The sequence below is a fragment of the Halyomorpha halys genome, unplaced genomic scaffold (genome assembly GCF_000696795.3).
Source record: "Halyomorpha halys isolate HHAL.00 unplaced genomic scaffold, Hhal_1.1 Scaffold978.1, whole genome shotgun sequence".
Taxonomy (NCBI): Eukaryota; Metazoa; Arthropoda; class Insecta; order Hemiptera; family Pentatomidae; genus Halyomorpha; species Halyomorpha halys.
The window spans coordinates 9,047-25,251 of NW_027105627.1; the positions used below are offsets into that span (position 1 = coordinate 9,047).

The window sequence follows — 16,205 nt, forward strand, 5'->3', positions numbered from 1 at the left end:
TAAGTATATAGAATATGAAGGGTGGTATTTGCCTCACATAACTCTTCAATCACTCACTTAATTCTTTGAAGTCCATTAGGTAGTCATCCCCGAATCATCTCGTACCTTTATAAAACAAATAGCCATCTTAAAATCCTCAATGTTTCTTATTTCGTCTCAAATAAAATGATCCATTGAAACCATAGTCTTTGATCAAATTCCAACCAGGCATCAATCCTTCATAATAAACTTCCTAACCACACAAACCCTCTAGTTTCTAACTTTACTTCCTCTGTCCTCTTTCTGATAACCTTCCAAGACACCTAAAAAAAGAGCTAACTTGGAGACCTAATGTAGAAATCTTATTGCAAAGCTATCAATGAGTAGTTTTTTTAATAATCATTTATATCATAACTTATCACATTTATTGTTCTATTTTTAGCGTTTAATTAGTTTTTAATATTTTTTTTTCATAAATTTATTTTCTCGGTATTAACGGTTTATATATTTCTCGAATATATTTCCCTTAAGTATGACATAATGTGTTATTTCTGAATAAAAACATTTAAAAAACACAAGTATATGGTAAATTCCTAATGATCGTTGGTCCGCGCTATTCAAATATGAAATGTGTGAAATAAGATCATATCTGCCTTTAAAAAGTTACATAATGCAGGAAGGGATAGAGCGGGCTGACAATGATCCGGCAGTTATACACACAAAAGACAGGACACTAAATGCTAAACAGGAACGGGACATGAAGGGCAGGAGGGAGAGAGAACAAAAGTAAACGAGGTTAGGGAGGGGTGGGGGGATTAGGGCTGTAATTGGACGGGGGTGAGCTGATTGTGGGGTTTGCTTTGGAAATTAACGCGTCATCCACAGATGAATACATCTGTAACACCTCACGCCCCCTCTGCTCGCTCTTATCGGCCCGCTCATATTTTCAGGGAAATTACTTCAGTATTCTGGAAGCAGTGAGTGGATCGATTCATTCTGATTATTAAAAGTGTTAGGATACCGGAGCGGTAATACAGGAACTCATGCATAAGAAGTAATCTGTTTCTATCCTGTTTTGATAAACATGATTCATTGATATTTGTCGAGGGTCTACGGGAAATTTTGGTATTAGGAAAAACTTGTTTTCCATCAAATGTTACTCTTGAATTTTTCAACATTGGTTTGCAACTCCGGTAAATTCAGCTTAAGCATAATATTTATCGTTCATCACTCACTCTATCTACAATTAGATTTGCTATCGGCAAAAGTACATTTGTTAATTGCAAGAAGATAAGGCAAGGAAAAAAAGGCGATGACCTTTAGAATGAAAATGCCCTGAACAGAATACAGAAGGTAGCTCAAACATACCTGAGATGTTTGTTCAAGAACCCTCGTTCCACTAAGTCACGTAACACTGATAAAACCAGCCCTCTTGGACCACTTAGCCGAAATGCTTTTCTCCGGGCCGGGTTCCTTCAATTCACCTTCTACCCTCAACATAAATGAAAAAGCAATCGGGGGGGGGGGGGAAATAAATAAACTTCTGTATAAAACTCTGATCAATTCTTTGTCGAAAACATATTGTGTACTCTGCCCTTACACAGGATGGCTATTATCGAAGAGATGAAAGGGAAACAGTCTCCAATAGAAGTTAAAAGGCAAAACCTAAAAGTATTTCTGATAGAAACGTGGAACATAAAACGTTCAATAAATGTTTTTGATTAAAGTTTAAATATTGAGATGGAATTGATGAATAGACATTTCCTTATTTGAGCTTATTAACTCATAAATACTTGTCTTTCTGTGCACGGAAGTTTACGGCCGACAAAGTAGAAATTGAAATAAACGAAAAATCAATCAATGTAGAAAAAAGATCAAAGATTCATCCAACACTGACAAAGTACAGTTAAGATATTAATACAAATAGCAATGTTATTCTTATCTGTGGTTTAAACCTAGAACGAATTAAAAAAAAAATCAATTTGAATTTGAATGATTTCGACTCAAATTGCGATTCATGTTGAAGATTAACCGATATAGCCCGAACCCGATATTATTCCTTCTATAATAAACTCCCTAACCACCCAAACCCACTAGTTTCTAACCTTGCTTCGTCTTCCATTCCTGGCAATCCTCCGAGGCGCCTGAAAAGAAGATGCCCTCGTGACCTTATATTGTAAACTGTTTTTTCTACTAATCATAACTGTGAGTTATACTACTAGGTAGTTTCTCTACATCCTGTATCATATCATTATGTCATTATGATCAAATTTACTTGTTGTATTTTTTATACAGTTGTAAATATCAATGAATAAATTAAAAATAAATGTTGAAGATATAATTTCCTTTACTGTATTTACAATAAATTAAATACTAATATATAAATAAAGTTCAATGTAATCAAGAAATAGGTCGATGAGACGTTGTCAGAAATGAAAAATACGGTTTTACATAGACATGATCTGGTCAGTACCCATGCTTAACCACTAATTGTATTTATTTAGTATCGAAAGTCTGCCAATGAAAATCCTTCCTACTTCAGAGAGAAATTTCCCAAGTACTGCATTTTTTTTTATTTAACCTAAGTTGTTGGATTTACCCATCCGAATTTTTTTGGTTTGTATAAAGTCATGGGTGTCATTTTTGATGACTCCCGTTGCAGCATATACAAGAAGAACCCGAAGACTGTACAGTGCGTGGGAATATTCACCGTGGCCTGCAAGGGCCATCGCCACCACGACCAGACCAACCTCTCATGGAGACAATCCTCCTCGAAGATACTCTTCATCGGACCATTTTTCTTGCTATTCACCTTTTCACCAACCGACGCACAAATTCGTCAAGGTAAGGGAGCAGCGTGAAAACGCCAATGACCAGAGTACGCGACCGCGGAGACGAAACTCCTGAAACGTCATTAAGAGATGAGATCCAATAGGGGACCTACCTCATTCTTATGTATTATTTAACTTAGCGTACTAAATTATTTTGTCTTACAAAGATTAAGTTTGGTTTTGGAAAATAATAATTATGTTAACCCATAGGCCAAATGTCTCTTAATTTCAGCTTGCTATTCCAAACTATTTTAAATATCATTTATTTCAGCATACAATAAAGAACTCTTGCAGTAAAACACGGAGAAGGCGACTGTCGTAAAATAGAAGTAATTCATGTTAGTTTGAAAATCGTAGCATTTTTTGTCTTTTTAATTTAAAAAACGAATAATTCTAATTGTCCTTAAGACCCACAGGAGCTGTATCCATCAGACTAAGGATTACCTATAGGTTGATCAGGATTCATCATCGAAGGATGTGGTGAGGGGTCTTGAAGTAATGAATTTTTTTCTTCTCGATCCTGCCCCGGGCCGAGAGCTTTCATGTTAAATCAATCCTTTGTCCTGGACCACTCCTGACCCTTTGAGTGTTCTTATTGGTTCGGTTCAAGTTACATCATCCCCTTTTGTAGCCCTCTCTTCTCTTCTCTAACAAAAGCCAATAGAGCTACGTGTGAATTCTACACTCAAGAGCGTTGTTTATTGTTTAGAATCCTAGTATATTACTAAGATTATAGGTTTGTTGTTAGTAGTTTCTGAGATACAGAAAAAGAAACAAAAACAAAAAAAACAAAAAAAAAAACGATACTTTCTTTACAAAAATCGAAAAATCTACATTTTGTGACTTTATTTCAGGCAAAAATCATGAAATCTGACAAAGTACAACCCTTCTTCATCCTATACTAGGGATTGAGTAGTGATAACTCATAACTAAAAATATAAGTTTTTATTTTCTTTATACCCATATAAATTAGAATGAAAAAATAAAAAAAATCTATTTAATTTAAAAAATCTAAAATAATTTAAAAAAATATTTTTTTTGTCTATTTTAATAGTGAATATAACGTTTTGGCCCAATAATATAGTCTACAACGTTAAAATAAAACTTAAATGATGTAATTGACACTATAAAGTTAATAATAACAATGTATAATACTTAAAGTTGTAAAAAGATAACATAATTATAGAAGAAGAAGAAAGAAATTTATTCTATCATGCTGCCCAAATACATCGGGTTGCTACATTACACAGCATACTGATCAATCCGTGAGGGACATATATAAATTTATAAATTACATTTTTTTGATATGATACAATATAATAGAAAGATAACATTTTTTTTTTTCCCACAGTATTCTTTTACAATTAATATCAGTCTACAAACTAAATACAAGCTTTTCAATTTATTCCTTTTTCTTTTCTTTCCCCTCCATTTTACAACCCTTATTTCATTTTATCAACAAATTCCCCTATATAACAAATATTAGAATATAAAAAATAACAAAAATAAATAAATAAAACAACAAATAAGATATGCGATGCATGCATGCTATCCCTCCTCTGGATAACTCCTCCAAAATAAAGAATAAATGTAGAAGAAAATGAACTAAGTATAATAAGTTTATAAAGAATAAGTTATACATTTGAATGCTATTAAAAAGGAAATTAATGAATAAATAAAAATAAATTAATTTTCAAAATAAAAAAATCAAACTAATATGATAAAGTATTACTTTTTTTTCTGTTCTTCCGGCTGAATTTCATTGTCACCAAGGTTTCATGATATTTGCAAAAGGAAATTCACAATATGTTGTTTTTGAAAAACTAAAATCTCGGAAATGATGTTAAATATTGTATTTATATGTAATGGACATCTTTAGTGTACTTATTATTTTTAAAATTTTTTTTTCATATTATAGTTCCATATTTTACTTTTTCTCATTTTATTATTATTCATCATTTTACTTATTTTGGCACTATATTGAACGATGTAGTTTCGTCTAGCTTTAAAATGAAATTAAGAATCACATATGTATACTTTTGTTGTGATTTCATTTATATTTGTAAATTACTTTCTTGAATTCTTCCCTGTACTTTTTCCGGCAAGAAAGGATTGTATTGATAATTTTTCCGTTTACAAAAAACCCAAGTTCTATCTATATTTAGTAGTGATATAAAACAACGCTGTGCTATGAGTGTGTGTTGAAAAATTGAAATTCTCGATAAAATTATGGACAAAGCACAAATAAAAAAAAAATTGTTGAATTGGATATGTGGGGTCATTACTGTTTAAATTTAGTTTTTAGTTTATTACAGTCAATGTACCACAATTGTTAATTATATCTGTTTAGTGGAAAAATATATATAATAAAGATATACGGTTGTAATATATAATAAAATTAGTACGTAAAGTATATTGTTTGATTAAACTATCTTTAAGTCTCCTTCCCGTTTAAAAAAAATATTTCAAAAGTGATATAAGACCCTGGGGGTCTTAGAGGGGCGGGTCCGGTCTGGAAGGATTGTCGGCAAGTTTTATGGCGGTATGATCTCCTCTATTGTGACATTTCGTACATCCATCAACCTACTCTCTATAATTGTCTGTTTGAAAAGTCAGATAAGTAAGGCTATCACGGAGGGCTGGAGTGGAGGTTTTCACGCCGTTTCCCAATTTCAGGCGCTTTTAAATATTCTCTATTTAACTGCTGGTACTGGTATTTGGTGAGGGAAACAAGTCCGGCAAGTGGGCCTAGTGGTCCTTTTTGCCAACCTCTGGCGGCTACCTAAGTTGCCACCGCTTAACTGCCCCAGGTGGGAATCAAACCCACAACGTTCCGAACCGAGCGCACTGGGACCTGCGCCACAACCCGCACGGCCGTCACTTCCCTTCTATTTAACTATCTTAAGCTCTTCCCGTTTTAAGCAAACATCCGTCGCTCCCTGGAGGTCTTATTGGGGCGGGTCCAGGTGGGAAGCATTGAACTGTAATATAAAAATCGTTTTATATCTCATTACTAATATTGTAGTAGTAGTCCAGTAAGGATCTATGTATGCTACTATCTTTCAGATGCATTTAGAATGTTTGTTGGTGCACAGCTATCAATATATTATAAAAATAAACAAGATTCAAAGAGAACCTGTCTAAATTCTTCCTTTAATAATGTGCATGAAGAGAAAATGGTTGGAGGTTGCGGTCAAAATATAACACAAATAAGTTGAAATAACTAATTTAATTAATTTTTATTAAAAATATATTGTTAAATAAACTATATTTTTTAAAATTTTAGTTGTGTTGATTCAAATACTTTTCTCTCATTAACTACCTAACATTCTGGACCGTCAATAATGATCCTACACTTGTAATATATGGATTTTTTTTTTATAAATACATATTTCAATTTTTAGATTCTGTTTGATAAATCTAGCGGTTTAGCCCTTTCTATGTTCTGTTAATATATTTCAACTTCTTTCTGTTTACTACTTCAGTTTTTACCTAATTTGCTACAAATGTTAAATATACCTGAGATTCGAAGTTAGCAAGCAGACACAGCTATCGATCAGAACCACTAGCTCACCTGAATCCCGCTCTCCCTCACCGCAACCAACACGTTCACATCCCTGACGTCACCCCGTAACTCAATCACATTCCCTCGACGGGGCCGGATTCGGTCTTTTCCAATCATCTCTTCGGATGGGGACCTCAACTTTGATGGGATCAAGCAATCAAACAACCAAAGATAATTTTGCATTTCTCCCCCCTATAAGACGTGTCTCAGTTTTGATTTTGTTCGAGAAATAAAGAATGATATCTGTATGGTCTTTCGAAGCATATCATATTAATAAAAGCAAAAAAAAAAATAAATAAATAAATAAAATGAAAAAGAAACCGCAAGGCTCTTTTAGAAAAATACAGTGTAACTCCCAGTTAACTCCTAATAGTGTTGCCTATACATTTTGGTATGATATTATATTTATTTGTTTTGGGGACAAATACCATACAAATTGAGTTAGTCAGTACAATAAATTGCTTACATGTGGATAATAAAACAGTAGAAATATACTAATCGAATAATGAATTAAAAATAATTTGTTATGGAGTTAAGCTTTGGGGCTCCATAAACTATCGAATTCCTGTTGTGTCCAATCCCTATAATCCAAAATCTTCCTTAATGCTCCTTACTTTGCTCTAAATTAAGCCATTTGTTGTCTGTGTTGCCGATTTCGTCAGAATCATATTCCAATGCTTCCATGATAAACACCCTAACCCTTCGAACCCACTTGTTCCTAACCTGGCTTCTCCTTCATTACCTTGTAATCCTCCTAAGAAAAGAAGATGGCCTCTAGATCTTCTCCTCTAGAAAGATCTTATTGGTGTTCTATCAGTGGGTAGATTCTCAACATTTTTGTATCATACCATTGTATTACCAACATCAAATTTACTTATTGTATATATTTTCAATACAGTTTTAAGTATTAATAAGGGAGCGCGGTTGTACTATGGTAAGGAACAACGCTACTAACTCCCGGGTCCTTGGAGAATCCGGGTGTGCAGAAAATTGTTTTCTGTTACACTGTAGCCATGAGTCCACCCTTTGGGTTTTGGAGCCCTCCTGGAGTCCACCGAGCCTCATTAAACTATGGAGGTCGAGTGTGATTCTGACCAAATCATCCTTGCACAACCGTTGGTATAATAACAGTACTTTCTTACACAGTAGTACCGCACCCTTAACCCTTCATGGGTTAAAAGCCTATTTTTTAAACATTTAAAATCATAAATTTTTTTTAAAAAAAGGCTTTTAACTTATAGTTAATGAATGACCTGGGCAGAATAGCCTTTTTCTCTCATTGTTTAATGCATAACTACATGGTTTTGCACTTACCCAGTTGTCCATGGCTTCTCTTCTCCCCAACAACGCCGTTTGGATCGAGGGTCCAGGACCATCGGGTTCTGCGAAGTCGTTCACAATTCTGCGCGTCGCTTCAAACGTTTCCTCGTCTACCAGAGGGCGAAGGTTGTCTAGGTATCGCCCCATCGTTTGTTCCAGGTCTGGTACAGGCAGTTTAGGCAGCTAGAAAAAGAAACAAAATAAATATAAATAAAAGAGTATATATTTTTTATTTTGTGGAATTGTTTTTATTTATAAAAAAAATATTCATCGAAAATAATGATAGTTGACCGCGGATTATATGAAGGAGATGATGATTTGGGTAGCGGTCAGTGAACAACAAAAATAAGTAAAAACATTTATTTAATAGTGCCAACGTTTTGGCCAGATTCATCAGGGCTAGAAATAAAAGCAATTTTAAAACATAATGATTAGATAGAATTACAGAAAAACAAGAAACCTAATAAGATAAAAGATGATGTATTTCAATATCCGTTTGAAATAAAATTAAATAACACAGGTTTACAATTTTCTGGAGGTTTATTCTTCAATTTTTTTGTTCGCATCCATGTGACAGCTAGATCATAACTGTTAGAGTTGTTGATTTTTTTAAATATGTTATTCTGTTAATTTTGAATAATATTCACATTATTTTAAAGATAAAACGATTTCCTACATGATTGTTGATTTGGTTTATGCAATTTTGAAGACGCTGTGTCAGTTTTTATATTGTTATACCAGTTCCCCACCATGTCCTTCAGAAAACGTTGAACTTTATTTTTCTCTTTTTTAGACTAAATTGTAACGTCTATAGATGCATGGGGTGTTTCACTATGTGCATTCGACCCAAGCCGAGCAAATTCAATTTTTTTCGCAGTCTTCCTGACTGCCTTTAATGTCCTGGCAATTTATTGTAGATTGAATTCATGCCTCCTGGAACAATAATATATAATTTGCTTTGACATACTGATGAAAAAAAAATTCAGAATCGGACAAGATTTTAGCTAAGGCGTAAGCATTCTCAAAGACAACGCTTATCCACACTTCACTTGCTGTCAGTCGGTTTCCTGTAACTGTTTCAATTAGATACAATCATACACCTTCGTAGTTCCGATTTGCGATCCATTGACTGCCAGCTTAGGAGATTCAGCTCCGATAACGTTTTAAAAGATGAGGCTTCTTTATCAAGAATATGGCAGGGAACTAATTGGACATTATCATACAAAAACCCTTAATGTCTTAGAAACGCATTAATTAAATTATCTGAATACAATTATCTCAACGGACGAATATTCAGCCTTTAAAATAGTATAAACGTAATAAAAAATAAACAAAATTTCGTATATCTAAAAAAATAGTAAGCTGTATAATAACTAATTCGCTTCAGTTTTCAAGAAAACCATAAGTTGAGAAATTCAAGATTATTTTTTTTTAATTGTTCAAATTCAAAGAAGAAGTAAACGAAAAGCACTTCAAATATATAATATTGTGTAGAATATATTTTCTGAAGGAAAGAAATTCACAGGATAATGTATATATGGCCTTGAAATCCAGGAACACTCTCTATGAAAATGAAGTAGTAGTGGCATTTGAGCATATTAATTCCGTAAAACTGAATTGGCATAGAATTTGTTGGCAGTTATAATTGATATTGTCGGTACCGAACCTCGGTATTTTATTAATTTATATAATATTTAACCCTTTCGCACAATGATTATTGGTACTATTTCGCCCGAGAGATGCTGTGTCTCGAGTCAAGTTGACTTTTTTTTTTTTTAATTTATTTATTGATATTTACAACTGTACATAAATACATCAAGTAAATTTGAGGAAATCATAATGGTATGGTACAAGCATGTAAAGAAACTTCCCAAAGGTAGCACTCTAAAAACATTTTTACAATATAAGGTCTCGAGGCCACCTTCTTTTCAGACGCCTCGGAGGATTGTCCGGAATAAAAGAGGAAGCAAGATTAGAAACTAATGGGTTTGAGTGTTTATGGAGTTTTTAATGGAAGGATTGATATCTGGTTCGGGCTAGATCGGTTACAAATGGAACATTAAGGTCTTTGTGGATGATTTTATTTGTGACAAAGTAGGGAGCATTTAGGATTTTACGAAGGATTTTGGATTGTAAGGATTAAGTTGACCTTAAATTATATTTATTTCTCATTGGAATAACTGGTACTTGGTGGGAGTATATAATCGTCTAAGGAAAGGGAAGCGATGTAGCGAAGGAGCTCTTTCGTGCTGCACTTAATCCAGCAAGGGACATGCAACCAGCACCTTATTGATCAAAGCCTCAAGGTAGGCCTAGTCTTCATGTCTTTCTTTCGTTAAATTTACCGCAGATTTATATTTCTTTTATTCCTATAGATTTTTGATAATATTAAAAAAAAATTGTAATTGTTATTTTTCTTTTTTTTTTTGTTTATTATTTTAAATAATACTAAAAAAAACAGAAAAAAAAATATCCACCTTTCTAATTCGCTCCCTCACCTTCAAAATGAAAGCTTATAAATTTGAAGATACGTTGAATAAAAAATTAATGTTTTTTGTCGGGGGGTGCGGTCAGCAAAGAACAAAATAAATAAACAAAACCATATTTATTTATTTTATGGCGACGTTTCGACCTTCTTCATCATGGCTATAGAACAAAAGAGATAACAACAACATTTAGAGAAACATACAATTGAAAAGGAATAGTATACAAACAAATTTAGAATTATACAAAATATTGAATTAAATATTAAATGCTAGCCCGAACCCGATATTAATCCTTCCATAATAAACTCCCTAACCACCCAAACCCACTCGTTTCTAACCTTGCTTCCTCTTCCATTCCTGGCAGTCCTCCGAGGCGCCTGAAAAGAAGATGGCCTCGTGACCTTATATTGTAAACTATTTTTAGAGTTCTACTACTGGGTAGTTTCTCTACATCCTGTATCATATCATTATGTCATTATGATCAAACTTACTGGTTGTATTTTTTTATACAGTTGTAAATATCAATAAATAAATAAAATAAAAAAAATCTTAAATTATAAAAAATTGATAACTGACAGAAGAATAGGAAAACAATTTTTTAATTGATTGATAATCGTGGAATTGGATGGTAGTAGATTGAAAACAGTGACAGATGAAAACTCAGGTCGAAACGTCGGCATAAAATAAATAAATATGTTTATTTATGTTGTTCTTTGATGACCGCACCTCCCGACAAACTTCTCTAATCATTTATCTACGGTCAACTATATACACCTCATTTTGAATAAAAAAAATTTTATTTGTCGTCTGCTACTTTTCTTCGAGACTACTGAACCTCAGGCCATCTCAGGATAATCTTAGAAACTCGAAAATTAGTTTAACTTTCGTTATTTCATTTCAAAATGGCGGCCGATTTGAAATTTCACACACCCACATCTCAACCATTTAGACAATGGAAAAAAAAATTAAGTGTTTTGGAATCACAAGAAGAATGCCATAAAAAAACCGATTTCCAACTTGAAAGCATATAGTATATGCATAACCTTTTCAATTTTTTGAGACTGGTATTTATTGTTTAAATAAATAAATTGGTATTAATGTTAAATCTCAACAATCCAAAGTTTCGGCCATCCTCAAGGACAACCTTAAATATAAATTTACAACTCAAATCCAATTATTTAATTTATCAACTGTTGATAAGATAGTTGATAGTGTAAAGTTGATCTAAAATTAAAAGTTTTTAAAAATTAACGAAATAGTGACAGGATTGGGTGATTTGACTTGTAATTATTGACCTGGGCAGAATAGTTTGCGAAACCTTTTTTAATAATTGGATGTGAGCTATAAATTTATATTTAAGATTATCCTTGAGGATGGCTGAAACGTTAGATTGTTGATGATATAATAAAGAATATTGAGACTTAACATGGATACCAATTGATTTATTTAAACAGCATATAGTATTTTTATAATAAATATTTGTTTATTAAATTATAAACTGGGCCAATCTTTTTTTAATTATTACCTGTAATTATTTCTATGAATGAATTGAACCCAAATGCTGTTACCTTAATTCCATAACTTATCAACTACATTTTTTGTCTAATATAAAGTATTGAATGAATCTTGAAATTTGATGAATTTATCATCTATGTATCTGCTGGTACTTTTAAAAACCGAACAATTGTTTTCAAAACAGATAAGTCAAACCACCTTTTTTGTTCATATAATTATCATTAGTAATAAATGCATTTTTTTTATCTTAAAGATTCACTCAAGTAAGTACATTAGGAAAAAAATGTAAGCCAACAAGCTGCTTTTTTAATGCATATAACATTGCTTATTATAATGATTTAGAACACTTTTTTATTTACTGACACAAATATTAATTAATTAAAATGCTAGACCATTGCAGCTTGGAATGTTTTTAATTTTGGCATAAATTGGAAAGGGATATATTATTAAAAAACGAAAAATAGGATAACTAACTCTTTTGTCCTTATTATACACAAAAAAAAACGAATCTATTGGATATAATAACCATTAAGTATATTCAAAGCAAAGGTATAGGATTACGATAATAGAACAAATGTCAAAAATTATTTAAACTATTTTAAAATAAACAAACATTGAACTCGTTGATCCAAGGTGTCCTATCTGAATTGATGAAACAGTGAGATTTGAGGTGGTATTTTAGTGACTCAAAACTTGGTCTTGAGAAACTTATGGTTGTATCTTAGCAAATATTGAAATATCTGACACTGAGACACACTATGAGTCTTTCAGTTGTATCCTTAGCTGTTGATGTGAGATGAGAGTTTCTGTCTTAATTATATCTGAGTAGGTGAAACATTGAGTTGGGAGTTGATATTTCAGGAACTCAAGGCTTGATTTTCGTGAACTTATTATTATATCTTTAAAAAATCTGAAATATCTTTGAGTTTTAAAAACTTCGACACATTTTTAAATTTCTTTGTATTTTCAATATTTATTCTAAAACAATTTAGCTAGGAATAAATAGTTAAGAAAATAATGCAAGTTTTAATCAACTGTTATATTTTATAAGTCTTTCTTTATTTCAAATGAAACAAGGGAAGAATTTTGAAACGATAAGTATTGTTAATTTTACTTTTCTAAAACTTGAAATCGGTGTTAGAGGTTTTTTCATCTGAAGGACACTACTAGATTTATAATATATATGTTTCATTAAAAACACAATGATCTCAATATTTACTAAAATATTTCAATTCGTGTTTTTGCTTAATTAATTGGCAGTAAAAATAAAATTGAAATAATTAAGAACGAATTATTTTAAATATATAATACTTATTAAGATCTAAAATATTTTTGAAACTGAAATGTTTTATTTTTAATTATTTTCAGTATCATGTTTAGCTATTTTTTTCATGTATGAATCTGTTATAACTAGATTTATAATTTAGATGTTAAAAACAGGACGATATTAATGAAACATAAAATGAAAAAAAAAATCTGCTCTATTTTCAATAAAATATTTAAATTATTTTTGTATTGTAAAACTAAATATAAAATAATGAATGGCTAATTAGACTGATTGTATAATAATATCTGAAATATAATTCTTCCTCAGTCTCCGAATTTTACGACTGTAATGTTTTAATTAATTAATAATAATTTTAATAATTTTTAAATTACTATAACCAATCATGTTTCAATAAATTCGTGAAGATGTCAATGTAATAAATATTTAAAACTATTGCAACTAATTATATCTATAAGCATTGAAGTTCAAAATATAAAATAAAAAAAACAAAACTTTTATGTTCCTACTAACATATTTAAATTCATATTTTAGCAATATTAAGAAGCAAAAATAAAATAATTAATGGCGATTTTTTTCTGAATATATTATAGTATCCGAAATATAATACTTACTATGGCAGTAGATGTTTATTGATAGCAAAAAGTTTCTAATTTTAATTAATAAACAATTAATTTGCTAATTACTATTAAAATATTGTTACATTAATGAATCTATTATAAATACTACTATAAATAAAAATTATCCGAAAAATTCTTCCCCTGAGAACAAGTTTACCAAGTCGAATTCACAGCATTCCTTTCAGTAATGTTAATGATTGCGTAACACCAGGATAATTTTAAGTGTTAGCTAAGAAATTTTTTTTTCGTTTTGTTGTTCGATTTATCAATGTATACATTGTCACATTTATCATTATTATTTATCTATCGGGGAAAATGACTTACATTCTCTGAAGAAGGTGCCATAGTAAATTACAATTCTAAGATGTACAATTTCATTCGTCTTCCATATTGGACGTAGTGTGGTAAAGCTCTTCAAAAAATTTACGCTTGATATTATGTCCTCTTTTCGTGGGACTGAAACTCTTAGAGTATGAAATAGCTTGATGAATGTTCAGTGTAATCAAGAAAAAAGAAAAATAAAAAAAAATAATAATCAGTCGGTAAGCATTCCAAAGGACACAAACTTTGCATAATTATATATATTTTATATTTAGGCAGTTTACAAAGATTTTTACCTGTAAATATATCTGAGTAACCCCACCTGCCCCCCGTATTACCAAGAAGGTGTTTCTGAGTCCCATCTTGTTTCAATACTGAGACTATTAGAAAAACAACAATCAATTTATCTCAAAACGAGCAAAATATTTTATAAATGACATTAAGTCAAGATCCGTTACATGGGCACTGTAAAAGAAAAAATGTTAATTGTGGAAGGAACAAACTAGAACAGCTGCTTCTTATAATCGTCTGAAAACGAATTTCATTTTTAATGCCAATATCAAGGTCCAAGAACTTCATTTATGTAGATTATTTCCTTGAGTCAGCAATAATAGTTAGATACCGGCAAATAGTTACTTGATATTGGAAATATTTTTTTGTTATGTGGCGTATTCAACATACTTTGAAAAGTCAGAAAAGTATTGAATTAATACTTCAGCTAGTTTAAAATATAAATGAAAAAAAAAAACCAATAGTTTGCTCATGCGTTGTGAGAAATCATAATGATTCTGTGTTAAAAGTTGTCTGATGGATCACAAATTTACAATACATGCCTACAAGCATATGTAATGTATACATGTATACATGCCTATAAGCATATTTCTTATACATAGGACTCCATCAATTCTTTGTATGAATTACCACCAGATTTCCATTCAATTTTGCAGGATAAAAACAGACTGTAAATAAACTTTTCGAATTTCTGAATTACTCAAAACTTTACTATAAAATTTTACCACAAGTTCTCATTTTTCAATAGTTATACATTTCAGTTCGGAAATTAAGGCGATAAGGACAAATACCAATTTCGGATATTAAGGAAATAAAGTCTAATACAAATTTCGGAAATTAAGAAATGACCCCAAAGCCTTAATATTATAATAATAAAAAAATAAATATGTTGGCAATTATTATAAGTTTGAACTGTGCTGATATCTGTAGCGAGTCGAAGTTCATGGGCAAGTTGCAAGAATTTTCATTGCTTTTTAAACCTCACCGAAAACACTTAGAATATCTGATGCAATTTAAGATTATTTCATTAAAGGGACGGAGCACTAAAAAAAAAAAAAGATTACTTATTTCAACCTTACTATTATTTTTTCCGTTTCAATTTTTTTAAAAATTCAGGGGAAAATTGATGAAATGATAATCTAAATGGGAATTAAATTACCTACAAAACAAAATCGAAATCTGACCGTTATTAGCAAAAATACATCACATTAGACTTTCTGCATTTATTTTAGTTTGTCCTTTTCGATAAAGAGCCTTAATTAAAAAATCATCATAATTTAAATTTTTTCGTTTCAAGATAAATCCCAAAATCGCTTTAGAAATAATTAATCCAAATAATTTTTGAAATTTTTTAAAGATTTTTTTATAATGATTTCGGAACAGTTTTTATTTACTGAATTATGTTTCTGCATTATTTCTAATTGTCATTTTCATATTACAACGAAAACAGAGCCTTTTTTAAAAAAAACATTTTTCCGTTACAACACTTTTTGTTCATTGGTTTTTGTGTGTTTCGAGAAAAATCAGGAACGAAGTTATGAAAAATTTTTTTTTTTATTATTTTTATCAAATATTATTAAATAATCAGTAAAAAACAAAAACAAAACAGATAGTCTATAAGGGCAAGATTTATACTTTTTAAAGTAAATTAAATTTTAAGTGACATCTAAAACTGGCTTTTAAATAATTCTAAATTGAAGCATAATAAACTAAATAATTTTTAATGATTAAAAGATTGTTGACTGTGGATATATATATTTAAGAAGATAAGGGGGCATCACGCGTAGCAGCGTGGTAACGCGCCTGTCTACCAACCCAAAGGTTGCGAGTTCGAGTCCCCGGCCAAATGGGGGATTTTTTAAGCATATAACAATACTCACTCCAGCCTCTCCCCGTGCATTTATGTGGACCGCTAGCCAATGGGTGGCACTAAAAAAATCTCTCTCTCTCTCTCTCTCTCTCTCTCTCTCTCTCTCTCTCTCTCTCTCTCTC

General features: G+C 31.2%; 1 long non-coding RNA gene across 1 annotated transcript in view; it reads left to right on the forward strand.

Annotated features, from left to right (window-relative positions):
- The window catches only part of LOC136797061 (uncharacterized), a 100,246-nt gene that overhangs the window by 419 nt on the left and 83,622 nt on the right, over window positions 1–16,205 (forward strand). The gene's annotated exons all lie outside the window — the stretch shown is intronic.